Source organism: Rhinopithecus bieti, unplaced genomic scaffold, assembly GCF_001698545.2.
Source record: "Rhinopithecus bieti isolate Rb0 unplaced genomic scaffold, ASM169854v2 scaffold_6946, whole genome shotgun sequence".
In the NCBI taxonomy this organism is placed as follows: Eukaryota; Metazoa; Chordata; class Mammalia; order Primates; family Cercopithecidae; genus Rhinopithecus; species Rhinopithecus bieti.
Window position 1 is genome coordinate 1,757,906 of NW_016805697.1, and position 14,310 is coordinate 1,772,215.

A 14,310-nucleotide genomic window follows, 5' to 3' on the forward strand; every position below is an offset into this window, starting at 1 on the left:
AATTAGCCGGGCATGGTGGCAGGCGCCTGTAGTCCCAGCTACTTGGGAGGCTGAGGCAGAAGAATCGCTTGAACCCAGGAGGCAAAGGTTGCAGTAAGCCGAGATTGTGCCACTGCACTCCAGCCTTGGCGACAGAGTGAGATTCCATCTCAAAAAAAAAAAAGAGTAAAATGCATAGGGACAGAAAGTAGAATGGTGGTCTCCAGGGACGGGGGAGATGGGGAGTTGTTTTACAGGCACTAAGATTCCATTTGGCAGGATGAAAAGAATTCTGGAGATGGATGGTGGTGATGGTTGCACAACAATGTGAATATACTTAAAGCCACTGAACTATACACTTAAAAATAGCTAAGATGATATATACATATTTGACTACAATAAAAAAAATTCAAACAGAAGAATGATAAGGTAAAAAATAAACAAGAAACCCCTAAGCCTGTGATGTCAGCTGTGATAACGAGCCAGATTCATAGATCTACTGATGAGAAAACAGGCTTAGCAACTTTACCAAGGATAATTTTAAGGAACAGTCCTGGGGCCAAGTGTGGTGGCTCATGCCTGTCATCCCAGAGCTTTGGGAAGCCAAGGAAGGAGGGTCAGTTGAGGCTGTGAATTCAAGACCAGCCTGGGCAACATAGTGAGACCCTGTCTCTACAAAAAATTTAAACATTAGCTGGGCATGGTGGCATGCATCTGTAGTCCCAGCTACTCATCAGGCTGAGGCAGGAGGATTGCATAGGCCCAAGAGTTCAAGGTTGCAGTGAGCTAGGATCATGCCACTGCACTCCAGCCTGGGCAACAGAGTGAAACTCATCTCCAAAAAAAGAAGGAATCCTTATGAGTACCTTCCTCTCCCCACCCTGTCACCTTCAGCATAGAGTGAACTAGGCCCCACAGGTCCCCAGTGTGGAGCCTCCTCTGAGCCCCACTCTGGAGGATACAAGGACTAAACGTCATGGTCACATGCATATCATCAGGATTTCTCCAGTCAAGAGCTCTGAGAGGAATTGAGAATTGAGCTGGAGATCAGGGAGAGAAGAAGGGAAAGGGAAAGAAGAGAAGAATGTGACTGGAAAGGACTGAGCCATGGAGCTAAAGATGCTTTGAACTCCTCAAAGATGGCCTACAGGTCCTCCGGGTCATAGGCAATCTTCCCCACTCTCGGAAGCAGCGGCCAGCCCCTGCATTCAGACTACAGTTTCAGAACCTGGAAGAAGCATGATCTTATCTACCCCTCACCCTAGCCCCATGCTAGTATCAATCACCTTTATACTGATGGAAAAAGCCCAATCACCCTTGACTCCTCCCTCTCCCTCAACTCTACATCCTCACCAAGCCCTGCTTCTACCTTAGAAATACATCTCCAACTTCTCTGTCTCTCCGTCTCCACTGCATCGCCCATGTAGAGACCATCATAGCCCATCTGCGCTGCTGCACTAACCTTCCAAAGGGCCTCCCCACGCCCACCTTTGCACTTCTCCACTCCGGACTCCAACATACAGCAGCCACAGCAGCCACGAGGGACAGATGAGAGATGGGAAACAAACAAGTCAAACGCTGCAGTTTCTCCAGCTTTCTGCCTTGAGAGAGTTTCCAGCCTGTGATAAAAGGAACCTGGGCAGAGCCTGATGGCCACCTTGGGTGGAAGAGAAGCTGAAAGTCCAGGGAGATCAAGGCAAGGCAGAATACTGGAGGAGAGAGAGCCACAGTCCATTTGTGCTGCCTGCTGGGATCACTGCAATACCTTGATCTCTCACATTCTCTAGGCTTCCTCTCCAGCTGGCCGCCAGAACATTGCAGCAATGTTCGTGGTTACCACTACCTCCTTCCCACTCCTATCTCTTCCCTCCTTATGCAGCATCTTTTGCTCCCTGTCAGCCAGGCTATTTAGTGCCTCCCCACATGTCATGGGCTTATTCCCATCTATGATGCTTTGTGCCTCGTGTTCTGCCTCTTAAAACATCCTACTTCCCGCACTGTATCACTATTTCACTACATGTATCCATGTTATCATGTCAGGTTCCAGTCAGCCGAGTTGTGCTTACTTAAACAGTGTGGGAGGTTTCACAATGACTCAATAATGCCTATTTAAATGCTTTCAAAGGATTATTGCAAGGCTTTCATACACCAATAACCATGCAAATATATGTAACACACACAGGAAACACATATAAGAAAGAGGAGGAAGAAACCACGTGAATCTTCAAAACGCTGACCTGTGGGGGAAAGTGTGGGGGAGGGCAGAGTTGCTGCTGCTCCCCATACTCTGCTGGGAGGACCCAGCAGAGCTTCCACTGCCAGACTAAAGGAGGCTTCAGAGTTCTCATGGACAGAGCTTCTTCAAGTTTCTTGGCCACGGTTAGTTTCTTTGCTGTTTTATGGCCCTCCTCAGGAGAGTCCATGGTCATTAGCTCAGCCACCTTTTGGCTTTACTTTCTTGTGAATCTGTATCACATCTGTAATCTCAGGACTTCGGGCCAAGACAGGCAGATCCCTTGAGCTCAAGAGTTTCAGACCAGCCTGAGCACTAGCCTGAGTCTTGGTGGGGTGGTGCCTGGCCACAGCAGGCATTATCTTATCATCACGGTCCACCATATGTATGCGTATCACTTTGAGGGGTCGGCAGTTTTATTGTGGGTTGAGTTACTTGTCATAAGTGACTCCATTCTGAGACATTTAGGATCACAAAACATGTATATCACACGTCCACTTTTATATATCACATATCCACTTTAAAAATACAACTCTCCATTTAGAAATAGATCCCTTCGATTGTTCAAAATCAAAGAATACAAGAAGAACCAGCAATCACCGAAGAGACACTTTGTGTTGGCTCAGGCAGGGTTGGAGCAGACGACCAGAAAATTGCAGCAGGCACTTTACAGCAAATGTGTACTGTGGACTTGGGAGAACCATTGCATTCCTTGATCATCACAGGAGGCAGCATACATCCAATGGAGATGGAGATGCTATCTCTGTTTTCCATACCAGAAAATAGCTCAGAATCTCAAAGCATTGATGGACTTTGAACATAGATATTTACTATTGTCTGATTTAAATTTCAGCCATATATGGATTGATATGGTTTGGCTGTATCCCCACCCAAGTCGCATCTTGAATTTTAATCCTCATAATCCCCAGGTGTTGTGGGAGGTAATTGAATCATGGGGGATGGTTTCCCCCATGCTGTTCTCATGATAGTGAGTTTTCATGAGATCTGATGGTTTTGTAAGCGTCTGGCATTTCCCTTACTGGCTCTCAATCTCACTCCTGCCGCTCTGTGAAGAGGTGCCTTCCGCCATGATTGTAAGTTTCCTGAGGCCTTCCCAGCCATGTGGAACTGTGAGTCAGTTAAACCTCTTTTATAATTAAAACAAAAAACAAAAAACAAAAAAACAGATCCCTTCATTCAACAAGCATGACTTACATAATAACTATATATGGGCACTGTGCCACATGCTGCAGAGAATGCAAAGTCGGATCAGACATAGTCTAGACATAGTCTAGATTCCCTATCCAGAAGACACGTAGCTTAGACAGGGCATTCTAGAAAGGACCTACAGTACAAGATAGAAACTGGGGAAGGGGTGGTCAGTGTTCTGAGAAAGACACAGATTAAGTGCTAGAGAAGGAAAGAAAGTGGGTGATGACTAAGTCAACATGGAAAGTTCCACTGGGACTGGCCCTGAAGGATGGTTAGAATTCCAACGAACAAGGGAAATGCTTTCTTTCCCTCCAGACCAGTGGGTTTAGAAATGGAGCCTGGGAACCACCTGTATCAGAATGACCCGGGGTGATTTTATAAAGTGCAGATCTGTTTTATATCACTCTTCAGATGATTTTCATGCTCACTAAATTTGGAGAATCATCACAATAGACTAGGAGCTTCTTAAGAGAAGGACCATGTCTTATCTTCGTAACAACAGCTTCTAACAATTAACATTCAATCAAAGATTGAATACAGGGAAATGAATTAACAATGGAAGGAAGTGCCTTAAAAATGCAGAGCAAGAGTAGCAAAATATGGCAAAGCTTAGTGGCACACATCTGTAATCCCAGGACTTCCGGCCAAGACAGGCAGATCCCTTGAGCTCAAGAGTTTGAGACTAGCCTGAGCGACACGGTGAAACCCCATCTCTACAAAAAAAATACAAAAAATTAGCTGGGCGTGGTGCGCCTGCCTGTAGTCCCAGCTACACAGGGGGCTGAAGAGGAAGGATCAGCTGAGCCCACATGGTCCAAGTGAGCTGTGACTGTGCCACTGCACTCCAGCCTGGGCAACGGTAGCAAAACGTATGGGACTTCCCTTAGGAGATTTTGTTGTGACTCACTGAGAGGTTCTGTCACCATTTTTAACCACCAATTCTCTGAAAATCAAGTCTTTGAGTATGGCAAGAGAGTGATCTTGTTTTTTGAAAAGGATATTGGCTTCTACAGCTTGGTAATAAGTCACTTGATATTCTCTTCCGTAGTTGAAAAAGAATAAACCTTGTGTGGCACAGTAGCCATGGTGCTGTTAATCACACCCACTAATATGATATATATATATATATATACACACACACATATATCCAGTAAAGAGACTAATGTTGAGATGGGTACCAAATGCAATGTCTACAACCTCTAAGATGTGATTAGGCTTGAAAACTGTGTGAAAAATTTTTTGAAATAAAGAAATAGCTTCTAGGTTTTTAAAAGCATATGGTTCTTTGGCTACTTCATATATCTATTTCTTTAGTTTTTAAACTTAAGGTTTTTGAAAGAGGGCTGTGATTGAGAGCTGCTTTCTCTGCTTGTTCTGAGAGCCAGTATTTTATTCCATTTGCTGTGTCCCAGTTCAGAGGAACAGCCTGAAGTAATTCCTCCAGACTATTCTAAGGCCACTGATGATTCTTAGGACTGGTACTCGATCCTCTTTTGAAGTTCAGTGGAAAGCCATGAGCCAAAGAAAATGGAATATGGCCCCCAAGTCTCAGTTTGGAGACTTGGACAAGTCTTTTTAAATCTCTGGCCACAATTTCCTCATCACGATGTACAAATACTGGAGACATGACCTGTAGGTCTGTTCCAACTCCGAAATGTTAGTAATTGTTTTCCTATTAGGCTTTAGCTGTATCACATATGGACATTTCAGGCTATTGACCAATACAAAAAAGGCTCAATAATGTGGGGCTATTTTTATCACAATTAATTAATTAATTTCTATTTTTAAGGTAAAACAGAAAGCCAATTGAACAAAGGTGAGATAATTTTGTCCATTTATTTATTTATTTATTTATCTGAGAAGGAGTTTCGCTCTTGTTACCCAGGCTGGAGTGCAATGGAGTGATCTCGGCTCTCCAAACCTTCCACCTGCCAGGTTCAAGCGATTCTCCTGCCTCAGCCTCCTGAGTAGCTGGTATGACAGGCACACGTCACCATGCCCAGTTAATTTTGTATTTTTAGTAGAGACGGGGTTTCTCCATGTTGGTCAGGCTGGTCTCAAACTCCCGACCTCAGGTGATCCGCCCGCCTCAGCCTCCCAAAGTGCTGGGATTACAGGCATGAGCCACTGCGCCCAGCCTTGTCCAATTATTTTATATGAAATAACAATTTGGTGGGGTAGGGAAGAGCCTACTAAAATTAAANTCTCTGTTTTCCATACCAGAAAATAGCTCAGAATCTCAAAGCATTGATGGACTTTGAACATAGATATTTACTATTGTCTGATTTAAATTTCAGCCATATATGGATTGATATGGTTTGGCTGTATCCCCACCCAAGTCGCATCTTGAATTTTAATCCTCATAATCCCCAGGTGTTGTGGGAGGTAATTGAATCATGGGGATGGTTTCCCCATGCTGTTCTCATGATAGTGAGTTTTCATGAGATCTGATGGTTTTGTAAGCGTCTGGCATTTCCCTTACTGGCTCTCAATCTCACTCCTGCCGCTCTGTGAAGAGGTGCCTTCCGCCATGATTGTAAGTTTCCTGAGGCCTTCCCAGCCATGTGGAACTGTGAGTCAGTTAAACCTCTTTTATAATTAAAACAAAAAACAAAAAACAAAAAAACAGATCCCTTCATTCAACAAGCATGACTTACATAATAACTATATATGGGCACTGTGCCACATGCTGCAGAGAATGCAAAGTCGGATCAGACATAGTCTAGACATAGTCTAGATTCCCTATCCAGAAGACACGTAGCTTAGACAGGGCATTCTAGAAAGGACCTACAGTACAAGATAGAAACTGGGGAAGGGGTGGTCAGTGTTCTGAGAAAGACACAGATTAAGTGCTAGAGAAGGAAAGAAAGTGGGTGATGACTAAGTCAACATGGAAAGTTCCACTGGGACTGGCCCTGAAGGATGGTTAGAATTCCAACGAACAAGGGAAATGCTTTCTTTCCCTCCAGACCAGTGGGTTTAGAAATGGAGCCTGGGAACCACCTGTATCAGAATGACCCGGGGTGATTTTATAAAGTGCAGATCTGTTTTATATCACTCTTCAGATGATTTTCATGCTCACTAAATTTGGAGAATCATCACAATAGACTAGGAGCTTCTTAAGAGAAGGACCATGTCTTATCTTCGTAACAACAGCTTCTAACAATTAACATTCAATCAAAGATTGAATACAGGGAAATGAATTAACAATGGAAGGAAGTGCCTTAAAATGCAGAGCAAGAGTAGCAAAATATGGCAAAGCTTAGTGGCACACATCTGTAATCCCAGGACTTCCGGCCAAGACAGGCAGATCCCTTGAGCTCAAGAGTTTGAGACTAGCCTGAGCGACACGGTGAAACCCCATCTCTACAAAAAAAATACAAAAAATTAGCTGGGCGTGGTGCGCCTGCCTGTAGTCCCAGCTACACAGGGGCTGAAGAGGAAGGATCAGCTGAGCCCACATGGTCCAAGTGAGCTGTGACTGTGCCACTGCACTCCAGCCTGGGCAACGGTAGCAAAACGTATGGGACTTCCCTTAGGAGATTTTGTTGTGACTCACTGAGAGGTTCTGTCACCATTTTAACCACCAATTCTCTGAAAATCAAGTCTTTGAGTATGGCAAGAGAGTGATCTTGTTTTTTGAAAAGGATATTGGCTTCTACAGCTTGGTAATAAGTCACTTGATATTCTCTTCCGTAGTTGAAAAGAATAAACCTTGTGTGGCACAGTAGCCATGGTGCTGTTAATCACACCCACTAATATGATATATATATATATATATACACACACACATATATCCAGTAAAGAGACTAATGTTGAGATGGGTACCAAATGCAATGTCTACAACCTCTAAGATGTGATTAGGCTTGAAAACTGTGTGAAAATTTTTTGAAATAAAGAAATAGCTTCTAGGTTTTAAAAGCATATGGTTCTTTGGCTACTTCATATATCTATTTCTTTAGTTTTAAACTTAAGGTTTTGAAAGAGGGCTGTGATTGAGAGCTGCTTTCTCTGCTTGTTCTGAGAGCCAGTATTTTATTCCATTTGCTGTGTCCCAGTTCAGAGGAACAGCCTGAAGTAATTCCTCCAGACTATTCTAAGGCCACTGATGATTCTTAGGACTGGTACTCGATCCTCTTTTGAAGTTCAGTGGAAAGCCATGAGCCAAAGAAAATGGAATATGGCCCCAAGTCTCAGTTTGGAGACTTGGACAAGTCTTTTAAATCTCTGGCCACAATTTCCTCATCACGATGTACAAATACTGGAGACATGACCTGTAGGTCTGTTCCAACTCCGAAATGTTAGTAATTGTTTTCCTATTAGGCTTTAGCTGTATCACATATGGACATTTCAGGCTATTGACCAATACAAAAAAGGCTCAATAATGTGGGGCTATTTTATCACAATTAATTAATTAATTTCTATTTTAAGGTAAAACAGAAAGCCAATTGAACAAAGGTGAGATAATTTTGTCCATTTATTTATTTATTTATTTATCTGAGAAGGAGTTTCGCTCTTGTTACCCAGGCTGGAGTGCAATGGAGTGATCTCGGCTCTCCAAACCTTCCACCTGCCAGGTTCAAGCGATTCTCCTGCCTCAGCCTCCTGAGTAGCTGGTATGACAGGCACACGTCACCATGCCCAGTTAATTTTGTATTTTAGTAGAGACGGGGTTTCTCCATGTTGGTCAGGCTGGTCTCAAACTCCCGACCTCAGGTGATCCGCCCGCCTCAGCCTCCCAAAGTGCTGGGATTACAGGCATGAGCCACTGCGCCCAGCCTTGTCCAATTATTTTATATGAAATAACAATTTGGTGGGGTAGGGAAGAGCCTACTAAAATTAAAGTCCAAATGATGGAATATCTTTAAAGAAACAGTTTTACCAAACATTTTACAAGCAAGGTTTTCAGAGCTTGTTTTTGTTGTCACTATATGTATTTTGCAGTGACATAGATGAGAAGGGATTTACTTTGGCTTCGTCTTTCATCTGGTTTTGTCATTCATTTGTTCTGGTGGAGATGAAGCAAGTTGATGTGTATAAAGGCCACCGTCTGGTGGTCAGTAGCATCCAACAGCGGGCACTGTTCTGCTCTTAGCTCCCTGTCCCATGCAGCACAGGCCTCTCATGGTTCTAGGCTTAACAATTATCACCTGTAAAATGAAAGATTTGGGGGCTAATTTCCGAGGTCTTTCACAGCTCAAAACTTCTAATGGGAAAAACATATAAACACTATTGAAGTACAGAATAGAAACATAGAAAATCTGAAAGTTGGAAATTTAGAAATGTTTTAGAGAGAGAGAGAGATACTTGGCTGATCACTTTTTAAAATATTGGACTAGCTAAAAGGTAGTACATCTTTGTTCATATATTCGTGCTGATATTCCCAGATCATAGGAAACTTTCGGTAAATGTTAAATGAATGAATATTCAAATGCAACTGAAACAGACCCAAAAGACAGAGGAGCTATTTTTTATGTCCTTGAATTCTCACCTACCTTTAACAAGAGCTTTGTTATTATTATTATTATTATTATGGAGACAGAGTTTTGTTCTTGTCACCCAGGCTGGAGTACAATGGCCCGATCTTGGCTCACTGCAACCCCCACCTCCCAGGTTCAAGCGATTCTCCTGCCTCAGCCTCCCGAGTAGCTGGGATTACAGGTGTGTGCCACCACGCCAGGCTAATTTTTGTATTATTAGTAGGGACGGGGCTTCACCATATTGGCCAGCTATTCTCAAACTCCTGACGTAAGGTGATCTATCCAAATTGGCCTCTCAAAGTGCCGGGATTACAGGCATGAGCCACTGTGCTTGGCCCAGAGCCTCCTTTTTTTTTTTTTTTTTTTTTTTTTTTGAGGCGGAGTCTCGTCTGTCGGCCCCCGACTAGGGAGTGGCAGTGGCCCAGATCTCAGCTCACTGCAAGCCCCTCTGCGCTCCGCGGGTTTTACGCCAAATTCTCGCTGCCTCAGCCCCCCTGAGTAGCTGGGACTAACAGGCCCCGCCCGCCAACCCTCGGGCCGGCTGTTTTTGTAATTTAGTAAAAAAAGAAGACAATGCCAATAGAAACATAACATAACCAAGACCGCGGGGTTTCACCGTGCTTAGCCCAGGATGGGTCCCTCGATCTCCGACCGTCCCGGATCCGCCCCGGTCTCGGCTCCCCCCAAAGTGGCTGGATTAGCAGGCCTTGAGCCCACCCGTGCCGGCAGGCCCCGCAGAGCCTCTTTTTAATAGTAATAACAGTAGACATTTATTGAATGCTTTCTATGTTTTAGACTCTTGATATGGATCATCTTATTTATCACATTCAGAAAATACTTGGGACTTCAGGGCAATTACTTCTTTAAGTACCAATTTCCTCATCTGAGAAATGAGGACAACAATATTTATTTTGCAATAACTGGGATGGGGGATTAGAGATAACATTTTAAAACGCCTCACACATTGCCTTTAACTTAATAGAAGCTCAATAAATTACACCTTTTTTTCTTTTTTGAGGTGGCGTTTCGCTCTTGTTGCCCAGACTGGAATGCACTGGCATGATCTCAGCTCACTGCAACCTCCGCCTCCCAGGTTCAAGAGATTCTTCAGCCTCAGCCTCCCGAGTAGCTGGGATTACAGGCATGCACCACCATCCCTGGCTTATTGTGTATTTTTAGTAGAGACAGAGTTTCTCCATGTTGGTCGGACTGGTCTCAAACACCTGACCACAGGTGATCTGTCCGCCTTGGCCTTCCAAAGTGTTGGGGTTACAGGCATGAGCCAACGTGCCCAGCCTTAATTGCACCTATTTTTATCATAATTTATTATTTTTTTCTATTTTAATTTTTTGCTTGTTTCACTATTGTTGCCCAGGCTGGAGTACAGTGGCACAATCTTGGCTCACTGCAATCTCTGCCTCCCGGGTTCAGGCAATTCTCCTGCCTCAGCCTCCCAAGTAGCCAGAATTACAGGCGCCTGCCACCATGCCCAGCTAATTTTTATATTTTTGGTAGACCTCATGTGATCTGCCTGCCTCAGCCTCCCTGGGAGGAGTGCTGGGATTACAGGCGTGAGCCACTGCTCCCGGCCTATTTTTAATTTTTTAAAATTTACTTTTTAGTTTTATTTTTTGACACAGGGCCTTGCTCTGTCACCCTGGCTGGAGTACAGTGATTCTATCACAGCTCGCTGCAGCCTCAGACTCCTGGGTTCAAGGGATCCTCCTGCCTAAGCCTCTACAGTAGTTAGGACTGCAGGCATCTGCCACCATGCCTAGCTAATTCAGAAGTTCTTTTTTGGTAGAGAAGGAGTCTCACTTTGTTGCCCTGGTCTTGAACTCTTGGCCTCAAATGGTCCTCCCTCCTCAGTCTCCCAAAGTGCTGGGCTTACAGACATAAGCCACCTTGACTGGCCCTTTTTCTATTTTGTTTTTTTTAAAGTAAAACGGGAGAACAACTGAACAAAAGCAAAATAATTTTGTCCAATTTTTTTATATGAAATAACAGTTTGGTTAGGTAGGGAAGAGCCTGGTAAAATTAAACTCTATATGATGTGATATCTTTAAAGAAACAGTTTTATTTTAAGAACAAACAAGTACAAAATAGTAGATCTCCTAAAGAGAACTAATTTAAGGGATAGATTAAAATATTTACAATTCACTTGTAAATTGTTACTAAGTATGGTATGCTCAAGATATTTGAACATAATTTGTACTCTAAAGTAATTTAAACATTAACTTTATGAATATTGTTTATTCTATAATTTGATTAATAACAGTGAAAAGGTAAACTTTTGCTAAACTTTTGTCAAAATTGTCACAAATTCCAAATAAGTATATCAAGATTGGTGAGGTTTCACAGTATGGTTTCATTTCTATGTGGTAGTATCTGTTGACATTATAGTCTTTGAAGACTGGCAGAATTTTACTTTACTCCTTATTTCTTGTAAATAACTAGCAGTTTTCACCAGAGTTTTTGACTCCTATAAATAACTTACACTACATTTTTTATTCAAGGTCAAGGGTCAATACTTCTTTCCATTTTAGTTATTCATGGAGACAATACAATATACTTTGAGTTTAAATTTTTCTTTATCTTGAGTGTGCTTTCTTAGAACATAAGAGTATCAGTATTCTAAAAGATTAAAAATAAAGAGCACTAGAAGTGCAGATGATTTATTAAATATGATATTTTATTTTGTAGACTTTTTGCTAAATTTCTTTTTTTTTTTTTTTTGAGACGGAGTCTCGCTATGTCGCCCAGGCTGGAGTGCAGTGGCGCGATCTTGGCTCACTGCAAGCTCCGCCTCCCGGGTTCCCGCCATTCTCCCACCTCAGCCTCCGAGTAGCTGGGACTACAGGCCCCCGCAACCGCGCCCGGCTAGTTTTTTGTATTTTTAGTAGAGACGGGGTTTCACCGTGTTAGCCAGGAGGGTCTCGATCTCCTGACCTCGTGATCTGCCCGCCTCGGCCTCCCAAAGTGCTGGGATTACAGGCTTGAGCCACTGCGCCCGGCCGACTTTTTGCTAAATTTCAAAGGTGTTCGTTGTTGATTGTTCCTATGCTGTAGTGAATTTTCACGTCATCTATTAAGTTTATTTGCTTTTTTAAATTTTTTTTTTTTTTTTTTTTAAGACAGAGTCTTGCTCTGTCACCCAGGCTGGAGTGCAGTGGTGTGATCTAGGTTCACTGCAATCTCCGCCTACCATGTTCAAGTGATTCTCCTGCCTCGGCCTCCTGAGTAGCTGAGATTACAGGCATGCACCACCATGCCCAGCTAATTTTTGTGTTTTTAGTAGAGACAGGGTTTCACCATGTTGGTCAGGCTGGTCTCGAACTCCTGACCTTGTCATCTGGCCGCCTCAGCCTCCCAAAGTGCTGGGATTACAGGCATGAGCCACCACCCTTGGCCTGCTCTATAAACTTTAAAAGTTGTTGTTTTGCAATCACATACAATAAAAATATAGTTGACCTCCATATCCATGGGTTCCACATTCATGGATTCAACCAATCACAGATCAAAAATTTTTTTTAAAAAAAGAAGGTTTTGAATGCACTAAATTTGCACAGACTTTTTTGTTCTTGTCATTGTTCTCCAAACAAGGCAGTATAACTATTTACATAGCATTTACATTGTATAAGGAATTATAAGTAATCTAGAGATGATTTAAAGTATACAGTGTGCACCTGTAGTCCAATTACTCATGAGGCTGAGGCAGGCGGATCGCTTGAGCCCAGAAGGTGAGGTTGTAGTGAGCCAACATTGCGCCACTGCACTCCAGCCAGGGTAACAGAACGAGACCCTGTCTCAAATAAAAATAAATAAATATAAATGAAGCATACAGGAGGCTACTTTACTAAACCATTTTATATAACAGACTTGAGCATCATGGATTTTGGTATCCATGATAAGGTGGTGTCCTGGAACCAATCCACTCTGGATAGTGAAGAATGATGACTATATTTAGTATTCCATATAATGGAAGCTGCAGCCCAAATGGGTCCCACACCTTTTCTAAAGCCATAGTAGCCAAGAATAAGGCTCCATTAAGATTACTGTTATGTCCGGAACAAGTCCATTTCAAATTGAATGTAATTTTCTAATAATTGCATTTTTATACACTATCCAGAAGAATGAAAAACTTGAGACTGAAAAGAATGAATGTAAATTTTATAATTAAACTTATGATTTATAAATTGCAGGAACAGGAAAATACAGATAGCTGAAAGATCATTCGTACATTCTACTTAATATCTCTTATGGAGAAAGTGTGGCTAATGAATTTTTTTTGTTGTTTTGTTGTTGTTGTTTTGTTTTTCGAGACAGAGTCTCGCTCTGTTGCCCAGGCTGAAGCGCAGTGGTGTGATTTCAGCTCACTGCAACTTTTGCCTCCCCGGTTCAAGCGATTCTCCTGCCTCAGCCCCCCAAGTAGCTGGGATGACAGGCTCCTGCCACTACACTTGGCTAATTTTTGTATTTTTAGTAGAGACGGGGTTTCACCATGCTGACCAGGTTGGTCTCGAACTCCTGGGCTCAAACGATCTGCCCGCCTTTGCCTCCCAAAGTGCTGGGATTATAGGCATGAGCCACCGTGCCCGACTCTGCTAATGAAATATTTCTAAAACTTCAGATTCCTAGATTTTAAGGAGCTGTAAGGAATGTACCCAGAAGCCAGAACCCAGGTTTTAGTCCAGCACCGATCATAGCTAGCTCTGCAGCCTCCAGAGTGAGCTGGGGTCTAACAGTACTTCAATAATCCTGGTGTAGGAGTGGTTGCCGGGGAAATGGGCAGCCCAGAGTGTGTTCCAGAATCATGGAGGGCCCTGCTCGACTCCCACCCTCATACTCTCCACAAATGATCTCATTTCTTCCCCTGCAAAAGCAGAAGTTATCTGCTGGGCGCGGTGGCTCACGCCTGTAATCCCAGCACTTTGGGAGGGTGAGGTTGGCGGATCACCTGAAGTCAGGTGTTTGAGAACAGCCTGGCCAACATGGTGAAACCCCGTCTCTACTAAAAATACAAAAATTAGCCGGGCGTGGTGACGGGCGCCTGTAATCCCAGCTACTCGGGAGGCTGAGGCAGGAGAATCGCTTGAACTCAGGAGGCAGAGGTTGCAGTGAGCCGAGATCGCGCCACTGCACTCCAGACTGGGAGACAGCGCGAGACTCCATCTCACACACACACACACACACACACACACACACACACACACAGAAGAAGAAGAAAACAGAAGTTATCTAGCAGGAATCCCTGTGAGTTCCTGCACTCTGCCTCTACTCCACTCTCTGCAAAGATCTCTCTCAGCTCCTGGCCTCACCAGTTCCCCTTATTTTCATAGGAAGAGGCATTTGTCTGCCATTCAAGGCTCCCCTCCAGCTCTCTGCTCAACCCCCCGCCTCTCCCTG